This window comes from Trichosurus vulpecula, chromosome 3 (assembly GCF_011100635.1).
Source record: "Trichosurus vulpecula isolate mTriVul1 chromosome 3, mTriVul1.pri, whole genome shotgun sequence".
Lineage (NCBI taxonomy): Eukaryota > Metazoa > Chordata > Mammalia > Diprotodontia > Phalangeridae > Trichosurus > Trichosurus vulpecula.
The window spans coordinates 256880053-256896594 of record NC_050575.1 but is presented as its reverse complement, the minus strand read 5'-3'; the positions used below and the strand labels follow the sequence as shown (position 1 = coordinate 256896594).

The following is a 16542-nucleotide window of genomic DNA, read 5'->3' as shown; positions in this document are numbered from 1 at the left end:
CATAACCACATTTACTATTTACTGACCTTTCTAACATGTATCTTAGAGATAGTATTTTGTCTAACAAGACATTAGATGAGAAACTATTCCCCTTTAGCCCTGACCAACAGTGAACTTAGTGACATTTCACAGTAAAAACCACACCCCCAGTAACCCCGCTGTGGGCTACTTCCTAGAGAACTCTGGGTAATACGCCTGCACAATAGATACTAAATGTGCATGTTCCTTTAAGAATTAACCACTCCATGAACATGCCTTAACCACTCCCTAATCCCACCCCCAAACACCTAACTGACATGTCCCCCCCACCTTAATCTCCTATTAGCTTCTATAAAGATTCCCCCTGCACCCCTCTATGGTTGCAGGTTCCCTAAGAACTTTTGCCCACTTTATTTACATAAAGCGTAATAAATCTTTGCCTCCTTAACTTAAAGAATGCTTGAATCCGTGAATTCATTCCAGGCAGCCTTACCCTGGGAACTTTGGTTTGGGATCCCTGCATCCTTGGGTTTTGTTTCTCTCTCTACAGAATGGGATGCCTTGGGAGTAAATGGAGGTCTTCATGCAGAGGCTGAATGACCACTCATTGTATGTTATGGCAATTATTTCTTTATAGTATGGATTGCCCATCAAAGTCCCTTCCAACTCCTCAATCTATTATAATTTAATTATAAATGAGAAAAGAATATTTTTTTATCGATGACGATATCCCCCTCAAGTACCTGTTGTGTGGAAAACAAAGATCCTGGAGGAATTAAAGATAAAAAAAGGTGAGTTAGATATGGTTCTTGTTGGAAGCTTATGGTCTGGCTAGGGAGATGATATGTGTACCAATTACTACCAATGAGGCCATCACAAGTGCATAGGTACAGAGGTGTGCTGATGTGGTTTTAATATGATTAAAGATCTTCCCTCCCCCCCCCCCCCCCCCCCAGCCCATTCAATAGGCTTCAGGTGGAGCTAGTTAAAGGAAGCCTCTCAGGTGGAGCTTGTTAAGGGAAGCTTGTTTAGGAGAGGCTTGATCGTAGGCAGACCTACACCCTTTACTTACTAGGTGAGAAGCCCCAGTCCTACACCCTTTCACTAACTAGGTATGAGACCCCAGGCCCATGACCTTTTGCTAATTAGGTCAAGAGAGGTGTGAAGCCCAAGTGGAGAGTGAAAACCAGGGAGCTGCAAAGACCTGAGAACTGAGTGGGGAGAGAACTCAGACAGTTGGGATTTGTGAGTATTTACCAGGAGGGGAGAATGTTACAGTATGACTTGGATCCCTGCTGTGATATTGTGATTTAAGTTCTTTCCTGTTATGATGAAGTGGACTTACTGGTTTTGGGATATAATTGCTATGTGGAATTGGAATAATTGGTTTTGGGATTTGATCTTCTGGTATTTAAATAAATGTTTTACTTCTGCCTTCTATATAGAGAGTCTCTTATATTCTGTGATACAGAACTATACAGGCATAATCACAAATGTCATAGATGTTGCTTTAATGATACAGTTGAGAGTTAGATGGCTTCATGGAAGGGTGGTATTTGACCTAAATTTTGAAGAATCATAAACTCAATTTCTGACAGCCACTTTTAAAGTTTACTCGACTTTCCTTTTCTGCTATATTCTCATTCTCTTTCTCTCATTGTGTTTCTCCAATTACAAAACTGTCTCAGTGGCTCACCACAGCAGCCTCCTCTTTATCTTCTTCTCCCCTTCTACCTTCCATCCTTCACATTGATTCCTAAGAGAGGAATCTTTGGACTGGTGTTTTTTTTTTTTCATTTCTTTTATTTCTTGACTTCTCAGAGTCAGGGACAGAATTGAACAGGAGGAGGGTAGGAGGCTAGATCACCTTTTATAAAGTGCAAAATAATTTTAATGACATCATGCTTCTCTTGGAAACCAAGGCCCATCTTTTACAATATAAAAATTGGTTTTAAAAATAAAATATTACTTTGGTATTGAATGGCCACAGGACCTGAAAATAATTATTACCTAGAAGGAAATGGCAAAGTGTGTGGTAAGGGTGAGCAAGCCAAAAGCCATGAAAAATAAGGAATTATAAAGGAAAATTGGAGTAAAAAATATCATTAGAGAAATAAAGGAGCAAAACACAAAATAGGCTGGTCATAGGGTTAGAGTTAGGTGTTACTGAAGGGCACTGCTATTTCTCTACTGGTATGATCATAAAGAAGTCCTGAACTTCCAGCATTTTGATTAAAATTTCTGGGATGAATTTTGAGGGACATAGACAAAAGTTACACATGATTGCTAAGTATGTATGGCTTTAAGATAGGAATCACTGGAAAAAAAAGCTTCATTGATGAAATCACAATTCGATTTTGAATTGAGTAGTTAGTGTCTTGATACACACAGAACTCTGTCTTAATTGTGTAGACCTAATGATAACTTTTACAGACATTCATTCTCTTGAACAGGTTAAATGCCCAGCAAAGCAAAACAAAAAGCAATGTTCCAATGTAATTTCTTTTTTTCTTTTTTCCTTTCTTCCTTCTCTCAGTATCTCTCTCTCTCTCTCTCTCTCTCTCTCTCTCTCTCTCTCTCTCTCTCTCTCTCTTTCTCTCTCTTCCCCTCCCCCTCTCCATTTTTTTTTTTTGCAGTGGGGAAGGCAGGGCAATTGGAGTTAAGTTACTTGCCCAAGGTCACACAGCTAGTAAGTGTATCAAGTGTCAAGTGTCTGAGGCCAGATTTGAACTCAGGTCCTCCTGACTCCAGGGCCAGTGCTCTACACATTGCACCACCTAGCTGCCCCTCCCCTCTCCATTTTTGAGCCCAAAATGCCTTTAATAATTGTAGTGTGAAATTTGCTTTAAACTTGAGCATCTACTACATATTCTACTACTAATGATTCACATTTCTATGGTGCTTTAAGGTTCACAATACACATATTTACAATAAGTTTGAGAGGTAAGAGGATACATCACCATTACTTTACAGATTGAGGATCTGTGAATTTAAATGACTTGCCCAAGTAAAACACCCAGAAAATTTCAGAGATAAGACTTGAAACAGTTTTCTTACTCTAAATCCTACTCTCTTTTTACCATACTGCATGATCTCTTATGGCTAAGGGCAAAAGGGATGAAATATTGTGTCATGAGTATTTGATGACCTAGTCCTCCTTTGAGGAAAAATATAGGGCCCATGTATTTTATATAACTCAAAAGCTTCTTTCCTTCCCCAAATCTCTAAACTTGCCTGCTATAGTATCTCAAAATCAACATTGGAGCTACTCCTTGGTGTTTAATTCAAGTCAACAAATATTTCTTGAGCACCTACTAATTGCAGAGTACTGTTAGGTGCTGATAGTAGTGCCAGAATTACATAGCACAAGCCCTTGACCTTACTGAGGGTAATCTAATCTCTTTTATGACTATGACATTGTTTCCACAAGTCCCTGATTAAAATGTTAAAATGTTACTTAGGAGAAATTAGCATTAATCCATTAGTACACAGATCCATTATAAACACAGAATTGGCCATGGGACTAGTGGGAGCTCTGCAATTTTGGATGGGGAGGAATATCAGCCTATTGAATGATAAATCGGGAGGGCACACACAAGTGTGCTGCTGGGCAAAGAACGAGTGACTTAAGCACCTTCCTTGGCCTTAAGGGAGAAGATAAAAGTACACTGAAGTAGTTGGCCATTGATGACAAAGACTTACTAGCTATGCAGCTATGTACTTGGTGGAGAGAGGGCCTGGAGTCAGGAAGAGCAGAATTTAAATTTGGCCTCATATGTTTATTAGTTTTGTGATCCTGGGCAAGTTATTTAATCTCTGCTTCAATTTCAGTTGTAAAATGGCTACAATAATACCACTAACAGTAGGATAATAATACTCCCCTCACCCATCATGGCTAAAATAATAGCCTCCAGGGTTGTGAGGATCGGACGAGATACTGTTTCTAAAGTGCTTAGCTCACAGTAGGTGCTTAATAAATGTTTCTCTCCTACCTTCCTTCCTTCCTTCCCTCCCTCCCTCCTTCCTTCCTTCCTTCCTTCCTTCCTTCCTTCCTTCCTTCCTTCCTTCCTTCCTTCCTTCCTTCCTTCCTTCCTTCTTTTCCTCTTTCCTTCCTTCCTTATTTCCTTCCTTCCTTCCTTCCTTCCTTCCTTCCTTCCTTCCTTCCTTCCTTCCTTCCCTCCCTCTGCCTGAAATACAACCATTTCATTTTATAAGTCATGAAATAACTTGCCCAACATCACACAGGTGAAGAGCTGGGATTAGAAAATAGGTCATTTGACGACAAATCCAGTATTCTTTCTGATACATTACAGTTCCTCACATGTTTAAGCTATCTGCTATTTTTCTTTCTACCCCCTCCTGTTTTGTCCCCTTCTCCCTTATATTTCCCTTTATTATTTTCTCTTCTTTCCTTATTACTTTTTTTGTTCTCTCTTATTACCCTCATTTTCAAGTTGTCTCTTTTTGGCAATGTATTGTGTGTATGTTGTTGTTTGTGTATGGTATCCTCTACCTCTCTGTGTTCCTTCGCCTCTATCTTCCCCTCCCCTCACCCTTTTCTTTTTCACAGAGGTCAGCAATAAAATAGAGTCTGAAAGAGTGTTGCTACCTCCAGCATGGCAGAATTCTGAAAGAACCATTACACAAAGAAACGAAACAAAGAAGGAAGCTTTGTACCTGGCTGGCAAATACAGATCTGGTAATGAAGATGTTCAGCTTGCTACAGTGTAAATACCTTGCTACATGAAAGCAGCCAGACAGTGATTTCTCTTTTCTCTTTTGATCCCAGCAATTTGCTACCAGAATTTCCTAAAATCATGTTGCATAGCTTTCTGTCTAATTATTGGAAATCAGTGCTTTATTATAATGGCATATCTCTTAGATAAAATGCAAATTCCTTAACTTGCCTTTTAAGACTTTTCATAGTCTGGTTCCAACTTGGTTTTCCAACTTTTTCACTTCACATCTTTTCACACACTCTTCTTTCTCACTAAAGTGTACTATAAGGTATTCTCTGATCTTGTCCTGACCTTTCCCACACTTAGGCTTGAATATATATACCCATTCCCTAACTTCATTTACTGAAATTGTGCTGTTCTTACAAAGCCTAACTCAAATACCTCCTTTTCTCAAAAGCTTCCCTAGTAGTGATCTTTCCTTCCACAAGTTTCTCTAGAACACTTAGTTTGGCTATCTACTCAATCCTTACCACATTCAACTTTGCATTATATTGAATTTTGCCATATATAAGCATATATCATTCTCTTAGATAGTAAACTGCTTGAGGACAGAGATGGGGAAGTTTTCATTCTTATGTTACCAGCACCTCTCTTGGTTGCCTTTATGTACAAGGAATCTAACAAATGTTTGTTGGATTGACTTGTCATGTGATATCAGCAGGTATTGGTCAGGCAAATATTACTGGGTGGGAGCTGTGATCTGTAGTTAAGATCATAGATTGAATTCACAGGAGAGGGAATTGTGGTGTCAGAACTAAAGGTAGACATAGATAACATACTAGGTTGCAGTCAAACCATCCAAGTATTAGAGGAAAAAATAAAACAAAAGCAATATACCAAAGGTTTTAAGAAGAAGCAAGAACAGCATGTTGAGGCAGAGATGCGGTGAAGAGCTGAAAAGCAGGATTTGGCAAGCAGGAATAGAGATAGGAAATTTCATTTTAATGAAATTCCACAAACAAGATTACGCACCTACTAAGTTCAACTCAAATCAGCAAACACTTATTAAGTTCTTACTATGTGTCAGATACTTTGCTAAGGGTTGGGAATATCTATACAAGTAGAATGAAACCCTTGTCCTTAAGGATCTTACATTCTTTTTTTCCATATTTTTATTATTTAATATTTTTAGTTTTCAACATTGATTTCCACAATATTTTGAGTAACAAATTTTCTCCCTATTTCTACCCCCTCACTCCAAGATGGCATATATTCTGATTGCCCCTTTCCCTAGTCTGCCCTCCCTTCTGTCACCCCCCCCCCATCCCCTTTCCCCTTACTTTCTTGTAGGGCAAGATAGATTTTTATACCCCATTGCCTATACATCTTATGTCCCAGTTGCATGTAAAAACAACTTTTTTGAGCATTTGTTTTTAGAACTTTGAGTTCCAAATTCTCTCCCTTCTTCTCTCCCCACCCACCTTCCTTGAGAAGGCAAGCAATTAAAACATAGGCCACACATGTATCATCACGTGAAACACTTCCATAATAGTCATGTTGTGAAAGACTAACTATATTTCCCTCCATCCCATCCTGTTCCCCTTTATTCAATTTTCTCTCTTGACTCTGTCCCTTTTCAAAAGTGTTTGCTTTTGATTACCTCCTCCCCCTATCTGCCCTCCTTTCTATCATCCCCCCTCTCTTATCCCCTTCCCACCTACTTTCCTGTGGGATAAGATACCCAATTGAGTGTGTATGTTACTCCCACCTTAAGTCAAATCCAATGAGACCAAGATTCACTCATTCCCCCTCACCTGCCCCATCTTCCCTTCCAATAGAATGTTTTTTCTTGCCGCTTTTATGTGAAATAATTTACCCCATTCTATCTCTACCTTTCTCCTTCTCCCAATATACTCCTCTCTCACCCCTTAATTTTATTTTATTTTTTAGATATCATCCCTTCATATTCAACTCACCTTGTGTCCTCTGACTATATCTATATCTATATCTATGTCTATATCTATGTCTATGTCTATGTCTATGTCTATATCTATATCTATATCTATATCTATATCTATATCTATATCTATATCTATATCTATATCTATATCTATATTGCCTTCAACTACCCTAATACTGAGAAAGGTCTCATGAGTTATGAATATCATTTTTCCATGTAGGAATGTAAACAAAATGGTTCAACTTTAGTAAGTCCCTTATGATTTCTCTTTCCTGTTTACCTTTTCATGCTTCTCTTGATTCTTGCATTTGAAATAAAATTTTCTATTCAGCTCTGGTCTTTTCATTGAGAAAGCTTGAAAGTCCTCAATTTTATTGAAAGTTCATTTTTTGCCTTGGAGTTATTATACTCAGTTTCGCTGGGTAGGTGATTCTTGGTTTTAATTCTAGCTCCTTTGACCTCTGGAATATCATATTCCAAGCCCTTCATTCCTTTTATTTACTTATTTGAGATTCAATTTTATTTTATTTTCAGCTCCAAATTTTCTCCCTCCTCTCTCCACCCATTGCAAAGGCAAGAAAAATAAAGTCCATTATAAATATATATGTATGTATGTATGTATATTATATATACACATATATATATGTATATGTATTATATACATACATACATATGTATGTGTGTGTGTGTACGTATAATATATATGTATGTCGACATCATATTTTATCATGAGTCCTTTGGAATTTGGGATCATCATTTTGTCACAGTGTTCCTAAGTCTTTCAGAGCTGATTGTCTTTATATCATTTTTGTTACCGTATAATTTTTTTTGGTCTGGCTAACTTAATTTTGTATTAGTTCATACATGCCTTCCCAGATTTTTTTGAAACCATTCCCTTCATTACTTCTTATAGCACAATGTTATTCCATCATTTTCATATACCAGAATTTTTCAGCCATTCTCCAATCAATGGGCATACCTCAATTTCCAGTTCTTTGATATTATAAAAAGACTGCAATGAATTTTTTGTGGGTCCTTTCCCTCTTTCTTTAATATATCCCTTTCTACTAGGAAATAGACCTAATAGCATTGCAGGGACCAATGGTATGCTTTGTTTATATTTTCATTTTAATTGCTTTTTGGGAATAGTTCCAAATTGCTTTCCAGAATAGTTAGACCAATTCACAGCTCCACCAGCAGTGCATTAAAGTACTTGTTTTTCCCACAGCCCTTTCAGCATTTGTAATTTTTTTTGTCAACTTAGCCTACCTGATGGGTGTGAAGTGCTACCTCAGAGTTGTTTTAATTTGATTCTTCTCATCTCACATCATCCAAAAAGCATCCTTGATTCCATACCATACCATCTGGCAAAATTCTCCAACTATCACTGCCACTCTCTCTTATCTTCAATCTTTTCTTGTCTACTGGCTTATTCTCTGCTTCTTGCAAGCATGCCCATCTCTTCTCCTATCTTTTCATACTTCTCTTGATTCTTGTGTTTGAAAGTCAAATTTTCTATTCAGCTCTGGTTTTTTCACTGAGAAAGCTTGAAAGTCCTCTATTTTATTGAAAATCTATATTTTGCCTTGGAGCATGATACTCAGTTTTTCTGGGTAGGTGATTCTAGGTTTTAATCCTAGCTCCATTGACCTCCAGAATATCATATTTCAAGCCCTTCAATCCCTTAATGTAGAAGCTGCTAGATCTTGTGTTATCCTGATTGTGTTTCCACACTACTCAAATTGTTTCTTTCTGGCTCCTTGCAATATTTTACTGTGCCTAAACTTTTCTTGTATTTTGTTTTTGCCTGAAACATAAAGAGATCAGAGTTTAGCTAGAGATATATAGAACTTTAAATTAAGAAAAAGAGCAAAACCGGGGGGTGGAGCCAAGATGGTGGCTGGAAAGCAGGGACTAGTATGAGCTCCCCACCAAGTCCCTCCAAAAACCTATAAAAATGGCTCTGAACCAATTCTAGAACTGCAGAACCCACAAAATAGCAGAGGGAAGCAGGGCTCCAGCCCAGGACAGCCTGGATGGTCTCTGGGTGAGGTCTATCCCGCATGGAGCTGGGAGCAGAGTGGAGCAGGAGCAGAGCCCAGTGTGGGTGGCATGGACCAACCAGACCAGGAGCCAGACTGAGTGGGCCCTAGCGCCCTAAATCAGTGAGCTGCAGCAGTTACCAGACTTCTCAACCCACAAACACCAAAGACAACAGAGTATGTTAATGGGAAAAGCTGCTGGGGATGGGGATAGAGTTTGCAGTTCAGCCACTGCCCCAGGGGCAGTGGAGGTGGGGCAGCTACAGAACTACAGCTGTAGTTGCTTCTGGCCCCAGGCCCACCTGGTGGGAAGAATTAAGTGGTGGATCAGAGTGGGAGTGCAGAGACTGCTGAAGATCTAAGTCCAGTCGGGGTTGGGGGTTCTTGGGGAAGGAGGAGTGCTGATGTGGCAGAGATGGCGCATCCCTCCCAAGCTTGGAACATAGAACTCTTTGCTCTATAAGCAGTCATACCCCGCTGAAAAACTCAGGGGTCAGGTAGGTTGGCTGGGAACATGGCCAGGCAGTGAGGACGCACCCAGATTCAGTCTCAGACTTTGGAATCTTTCTTTGGTGACAAAGAAGACCAAAAGATACAACCAGAAGAAATTAACAAAGTCAAAGAGCCTACACCAAAAGCCTCCAAGAAAAACATGAACTGGTCTCAGGCCATGGAAGAGCTCAAAAAGGATTTGGAAAAGCAAGTTAGAGAAGTAGAGGAAAAATTGGGAAGAGAAATGAGAAGGATGTGAGAAAACCATGAAAAACAATTCAATGACTTGCTAAAGGAGACCCAAAAAATACTGAAAAATATACTGAAGAAAACAACACCTTAAAAAATAGACTAATTCAAATGGCAAAAGAGCTCCAAAAAGCCAATGAGGAGAAGAATGCCTTGAAAGGCAGAATTAGCCAAATGGAAAAGGAGGTCCAAAGACCACTGAAGAAAATACTACCTTAAGAAAAACAGCAAAACCTCTGTCTGAGTTAGAAATTTTCCTAACTGGGGATTCAGAGCAATTGTGATTGGGTTAATTTGTCATTCTATAGAAACTCCATCAAACAGTAGAGAAAAGATGGTGCACAGACAAGCACCATTGTATTATATGTAAGCTAAAAGTATGCTAGCTGTCCCAATAGGGTCAGTGTGCCTAATTACATTTACAGCTTCCATAGTAAGAAGGGAAGGGGGGCAGGGTAGAAAAAAAGCAAGACCAGAATAGATTCTGCTCTGCCTGTTCCAGAAAGGAAGAGGGAGCAGAAAGTGGCAAGAACTGTTCACAGAGCCACCCACCAGTGTTACACTAGTATGTTGCATTAATAGTTTCCCACAGAATATACCATAACTGCTTGTAAAATTAGTTTAAGTGTCTAATATTTCTATGGATTTCCTGTCTCACCCCTCTTGGTAATTCTTGTAAGAATCCTTACTGTTCATGCTTTGTTTTCCTGCTTCATTTCTGCCTCCTCACCTCCCTGCCCTGCCCGCAAGATAAAGTTAGGATTTTAAAGGTCATCCTTGAATAATTGGGAAAAACTGAAAAATTCTTACTTCTTATCTAGATAATAACCACCTCAGTCTCAGGTTGTTGTGAATGTTGAATATGTGCCCAGATCTTGAAAACCAATCATCAGATCAGGCAGAACAGGCTATGACCTCATTCACTGTTATCCTGGGCAGAGTTCCCCAAACCTTCAAGTCCAGATCAAAGGAGAGATTTTTGCCAAAACACCTGTATAACTGAATCAGAGGATGATAGAATAAAAGTTGGAAAGTACCATAGAGCTCATCAAGTTCATTTTCCTTCTTCCCTTACCCCATTTTACAGATGAGGAAACTGAAGCTGAGAAAGGTTAAGAGACTTGTTTAAGTTCATACTAAGTGCCTGAGCTGAGATTTGAATCCAAATCTGAAACTGAACTTGCTTCCAAGTCTGGCTCTATCATACCATCTCTCATTAGAAGTCATTTTTTTTCCCTTTTGATAAGGAAGAATAACCAAGACAGAACTTACACTTATATTGAAGATTCATCTACCTGTCCTCTACACATATGAGAGCACACTGTGGGAATGGAACATGAAGAAAAATCACAGGTTCAGGAGGAATAGATACATCTGTATTCTAGAATTAAATATAATAATTTAAAGTTTTTGAAATGCTTTACAATTATTATCTCATTTTACTCTTGCAACAACCTTGGGAGACAGGTGCTATTTTTATCTTTGTTTTATAGATATGGAAATAGACAGAAGTTTAAGTGACTTGCCCATTCACACAGTTCATAAGTTTCTAAAGCTGAATTTGAACTTAGGTCTTCCTGACTAGTTCCAGTGCTCTATCTACTGTACCACCTAGCTGCCCCGTCTTGGGAAGTGTGACTATGTCATATGCCTCAATGACATTTCCCTACTTCCTTTGGCTATGTAAATTATGTGTTGGGCTTTGCTTTTGCTTTTTAATACCATCTTTGTAATGCTAAAGCATATAATCATCTCTTTGGAGAATATTTGTTGTTAATAGGAAGTAATAACTATCTCCTTTCCAGCTTCTGAAATTTCTTCTTTAACCCAAGGAAAGCAAATGACCTGATTTCTCTGATTCAGAGTTTTCTCATTTGTAAAATGAAAATGCTAATATTTATACTAAAGACCTTATCAGATTGTTGAGAGTATCAAGTGAGATAATGTATGTAAAGCACTATATAAAATATAAACTATTATTGCTATACATCCAGGTGAATTAGTTGGAGTCTATTTTCAATAGTACATAAAACCTACAGCTTCTAGTATAGTACCTGGTACAATAGTGAAAACTTAATAAATGCTTGTTGACTCATAGTATCTGTAAATTACTATCTTGAATATTTTGGAACTCATCCATTAAAGGAGAGTTCATTCCAACATCTGCTTTTAATATCTTATTAGGATTGACTTGAGCTAAAGACATTATATTTCCCTACTAGTCCTATTGGTGTTAAGGACAGCTGGGTGGTACAGAGGATAGAGCTCTGGTCCTGGAGTCAGGAAGATTTGAGTTCAAATCCAGCCTCTGACACTTACAAGCTGTGTGACCCTGGGAAAGTCACTTAACCCTTATTTACCTTAGTTTTTCATTTGTTTAGTCGAGATACACCAGAGAAGGAAAAGGCAAATCACTACTGTATCTTTGCCAAGAAAACCCTATGGACATGGGGTCACATAGAGTTGGATACTATTGAATGACTGAACAGCAATAAGCAGTTGAGTAGTTTCTAAGATGAGAAAACAAGATTTGCAATGGAAAAGCCTATTTACCTTTGCAATTAGAGTAGGGAAGCCTAGGCTGGTAAGCTAATATTCTATTATAACATACTACACAATCAGATTTAATTTTAAAAGAAAAAAACAGGCTAACATTTTAGCTAAGATACATCTTTGCTTGTAATCATTCTTATTTATTTAGAAATAATTCTATATATTTTGATTTATTGAATTGCTTCTACTCTGTGTCTGGATGGAAATTTAATGATTGGATTAATCTTTTGCTAACATAAAATCTTTACTTGAAAAACATACAAACTTGGCCAAAGCATTTGTCCTAATGAAATCTTCTAGATTCTTTCATATTAGTTTTCATAGTTTTTTTTGTTGTTGCCTTAGTTTTATAATGTATTTATTTCTTCATTCCATCATTATAACAGATTAAAAGCAGTTATTTTAAAAGAATGTAGAGTTATAGGATCACAGAACTTTAGAGCTTCTCAGACATTTAGTCTGGCCAATCAGGGAGAAACTCTATAGTATCCCCGAGAAATTACCATCCAGATATTATGGTGGAATTGTGGTGGTTACTTGATCACATGTTACTTCATTCCATTGGTGGATGGCTCCACTCATAACAAAATCTTTTTTTTTTCTATTCACAAGGAAAAAGCTCCAGTCCATCTTAATTTTTTTTTGAAAAATTCCTGACATTACAGAACTAAACTGAAATGTATTAATATTCCACTCTTACATTTCAAAGACAGAAAAAAAATTCATAAGCCCCCCCCCCAAAAAAAAACAAAACCAAAAAAAACCCCCAAAACAAAACAAAAACAAACAAACAAACAAAAAGAGGGAGAAACTTATAAAACTAAATATGGTTCTCAGCGTTAACGGCTGAATAGAGAAAGGAATTAAAACGCTGTAATTAAAAAAAATCACGAGTGGATGATAAAGTTGTGTAGAAACTGAAAATTTACAAACTATTTAAAACCTGGAATCACTGACTGTTCAGAAACTACACAGGTGGATCATGGGTGGTGAACAACAGAAGGGGGTTATGGGTGAGTCTGCATTGTTCTAGCTGCTCCCCATGCCACCCATCTCTGAGGAAAGCCTGACATTGATTAGATACTGGGCCAGGCTAATGCTGGCAGCAGATCCAGTGATGGTAACCTGCCTATCAGTAGATTCTTCCACTGGATTGGCAATTTTGATCTGAGCCCCAGACATCTGACGAATCTTATTGATTTTGGGGCCTTGACTCCCGATTATGCAGCCAATTAAGTCTTTTGGAATGGTGAGTTCATGAGAAGTAGTCTGAGCAGCTGCATCCAAACCACTGAATCCGGTGTTGCCATGCATCATGGGAAAGTGAGACTGTTGCTTGCCAACTGGTGCAGCTTGGTCAAATCTGTCTGTGGAATGGCATACTGTCCTTGAATGGCATAGGCCTCTAGAGGTGGTCCCTCCAAGTCAGGGTTGAGGCACATGGACTGGGTGGTGTGGGGAAAACTCGCATTGTTGCTACCTGTGCTGTACCGGTCCTGACCACCTGCAAAGATGACTGGAGAGCTGAATGGCTCGGGCGGGTACGGGATGGTCACGCCCTTCGGGGGAGACTCCAGCATGATAACTCAGATCTGTTTGACACACTGAACGATAGATTGCGGGATGCCAGCAATAGTGATGGCCCGCTCAGTTGAGTTTGGTAGCATATCCCCTGCCACCTGGACCTGAGTACCCTCTCTTATTTCCTTGATCTTGCATCCTCCTTTTCCAATGAGAGAGCCACACTGGCTAGCAGGGACCACAAGCCTCAGGGTGACTGGGGGTCTATTGGCAGCTGTACTATTGGTCATAGAGCTGCTGAAGTCCTCTTCCAGTTTGTCAATAATCATTGCAAAGGTTTTAAAGATGGCATTGGTGGGTCCAGCCAGAGTAATTATTCTCTCAGGACAATTCCCTTCTGAGATGTTGATATGTGCACCTCTCTCTTTACGCATCTTCTTGACTGATTCTCCTTTCTTTCCAATAATGTTTCCAACTTCCTTTCCATGCATAAGTAGCCGGATGGTGAGAGTGACATTTAATCCACCTTCAATCACACCGGTGTCCATGTCTAGCAGTGTTCTGGGGATTTGGACTTTGTAAAGTGGTCAAGTCTTTGGTCACTGGTGGGAGTGGAAGCCAAAAACTTCCGGCGCTGGGCGATTGAAGAGAAAAGGGGGAGCGGGCGGGAAAGAGAAGGGCGGGAGGCCGGGGGCGGGTCAATAGGGGCGGGCGGGAAGGCGAGGGGGCACCCAACGGCGGGCGGAGGAGGAAGGGGAAGGGTGGAGGAGGAAGGGGGAGAGAGCGACCCCAGGGCGGGTGGAGGGCGGCGGCGGGCGGGAGAGAGGGAGAGGGCGCGGGCTGCGGCTGCTCCAGCTGCTGCCTCTGCTGGTCTGGACCATAACAAAATCTTTGTAATTTTCACTCATTGATTCTGCTCTGGGCTTATGTAACAGTATAGAACAAGTCTTCAATAGCAAACATGTCAAACGCATGGGCCTCCTTGTACATTTAGCCCACAACACTATTGAGTGTCACTAGAAACATATTAAAATGTGTATTAAGTGATAATTAAGAAAATAAATAAAATACTTGTCAGCAGTTTGTCTGTATGTGGTTTTCCTAAGTCAATAGGAACTAACAGGAAAACTTGTGTGGCTTTGCTTCTATTTGGATTTAATACTTTTTACATGTCACCATTTTTATTTGTAACCATTTTATATGTCAACTTTTCAAATGTTTAAGGTGTCTATCAGATCTCTACCTAGTTTTCCTTTCTCCAAGCTAAATATTCCCTATGTCTTTAAGCCTTTATTCATATGAAAACTTTTAGACTACTCATTATGCTGGTTCCTCCCCTCCCCATATAGATTAAGATATTGTCCCACCCATATATAACATTACCTTCAATGATCTTGGCATTGTAATTCAACAAATGCATCCTGCTTATCTTAGCTTTTTTAGGAGCCACATTAAAGGCACCTAGGTGGCACAGTGGGTAAGAGCGCTGAATGCTGAATCAGGAAGGCCTAAATTCAAATTCAGCCCCAGACAGCTGTATGACCCTGGACAAATCACTTAACCTCCCTTAGTCTCATGTTTTTTCAACTATAAAATGTATATAATAATAGCACCTATCTCACAGAATTGTTTGGAGGATCAAATGTGATATAACGTGTGTAGTGCTTTGCACACCTTGAAGTACAATGCAAATGCTAATTATAGTTTTTATGTACTTGTGATCATTTAGAATTCACAGAAGCTTGGCAGCATGTGAGGTAAAAATCCTATTTCATACTTGTTCAATTTTTTAATCTATATGCAAAAATATATTTATATTTGCTGAATTTTATCTTGTTAGTTTGGGCTCCTTTTTATATCCTGTTGAAATAATTTTAATTTTAATTTTGCAATACAAATTAACTATCTCTCCAATCTGTATTTCAGAAAATATGTATGAAACATGTCAATATATTCATGTGTTATTGTTAAAAAATCCAAACATCGGACAACATAGGATTAAGTAAGAGCGAGCAAAGAATAGTAGTCACAAAGTTGGCCTTGGAGTCAGAAAAATATGGGTTTAATTCTTGCCTCACATATTCTAGATGTGTACCATAGACAAGACATTAAGCTCACTAGAGAGCTACCCAAGGACACACTTTAGAACTTTAAGTTTCAGATCTGGTGTTCATCGGCATGTGTAGTAGGAACATCATCACTGAGCATTTATATCAATAAAATCCTCATCCCTTCCCAATTAGACTAAGTGTATTCTATCAGAGATATCCCTCCAGATTTATACAGAGATCTCAGAAACATTTAATTCGTTCTGATTTTACCTCACCAGTAAAATAATCTAGCCCACATCTTATGATGTCATACAAGACCTCCTCATGGTGTTGTAGTTATTGAATGAGTGGAATGTGATAGTTTTTGTGATATGGAATTTTGATGCCAGCTATTGCCTTTAAATTACGTGTGGATGTTAACAATGCATTTGTGCAGATAGGTGGCACAATGGATAGAGCACTGAGGTTGGAATCAAGAAGACTCATCTTTCTGAGTTCAAATCTGGCTTCAGACACTATTTGTGTGATGTTGGGCAAATCACCTAAACCTGTTTGCCTCAGATCATCATCTGTAAAATGAGCTGGAGAAGGAAATGGCATATCACTCCAATGTCTTTGTCAAGAAAACCACAAAGGTCACAAAGAGCCAGTCGCAGTGGAAATGGCTGAACAACAACAAACAACGCATTTAATTTTCAAAAACCTCTCTTATCATATATAAAATGAAAATAATAGTATTTTGTCAAATTTACTTCACAGAGCTCCTATGAGGAAAGTGCTTTTAAAAGGTTAAAGTACTGGATACATGTGTTTCTATTATGCTAGTCTGTCAAAAGTTGTGCTTAAGGATATGCAAACTTCTGATATGACAAGACTGTAACTAAAAAAGAAGGGTAAGAGAGTAGATTGGTATAACTAGGTCTTAGTGAACCCACTATGAATCCTTGTAATCACTGTTTTTTCTTCTAAATGCCTATAAATCACATGGATACCTTCAAATATTACTGTGATTTTAA

General features: G+C 38.8%; 1 pseudogene; it reads right to left on the bottom strand.

Moving 5' to 3' along the window:
• Positions 1-12936: 12936 nt before the first annotated feature.
• On the bottom strand, positions 12937-14053 carry LOC118843838 (annotated as a pseudogene).
• Positions 14054-16542: the final 2489 nt, after the last annotated feature.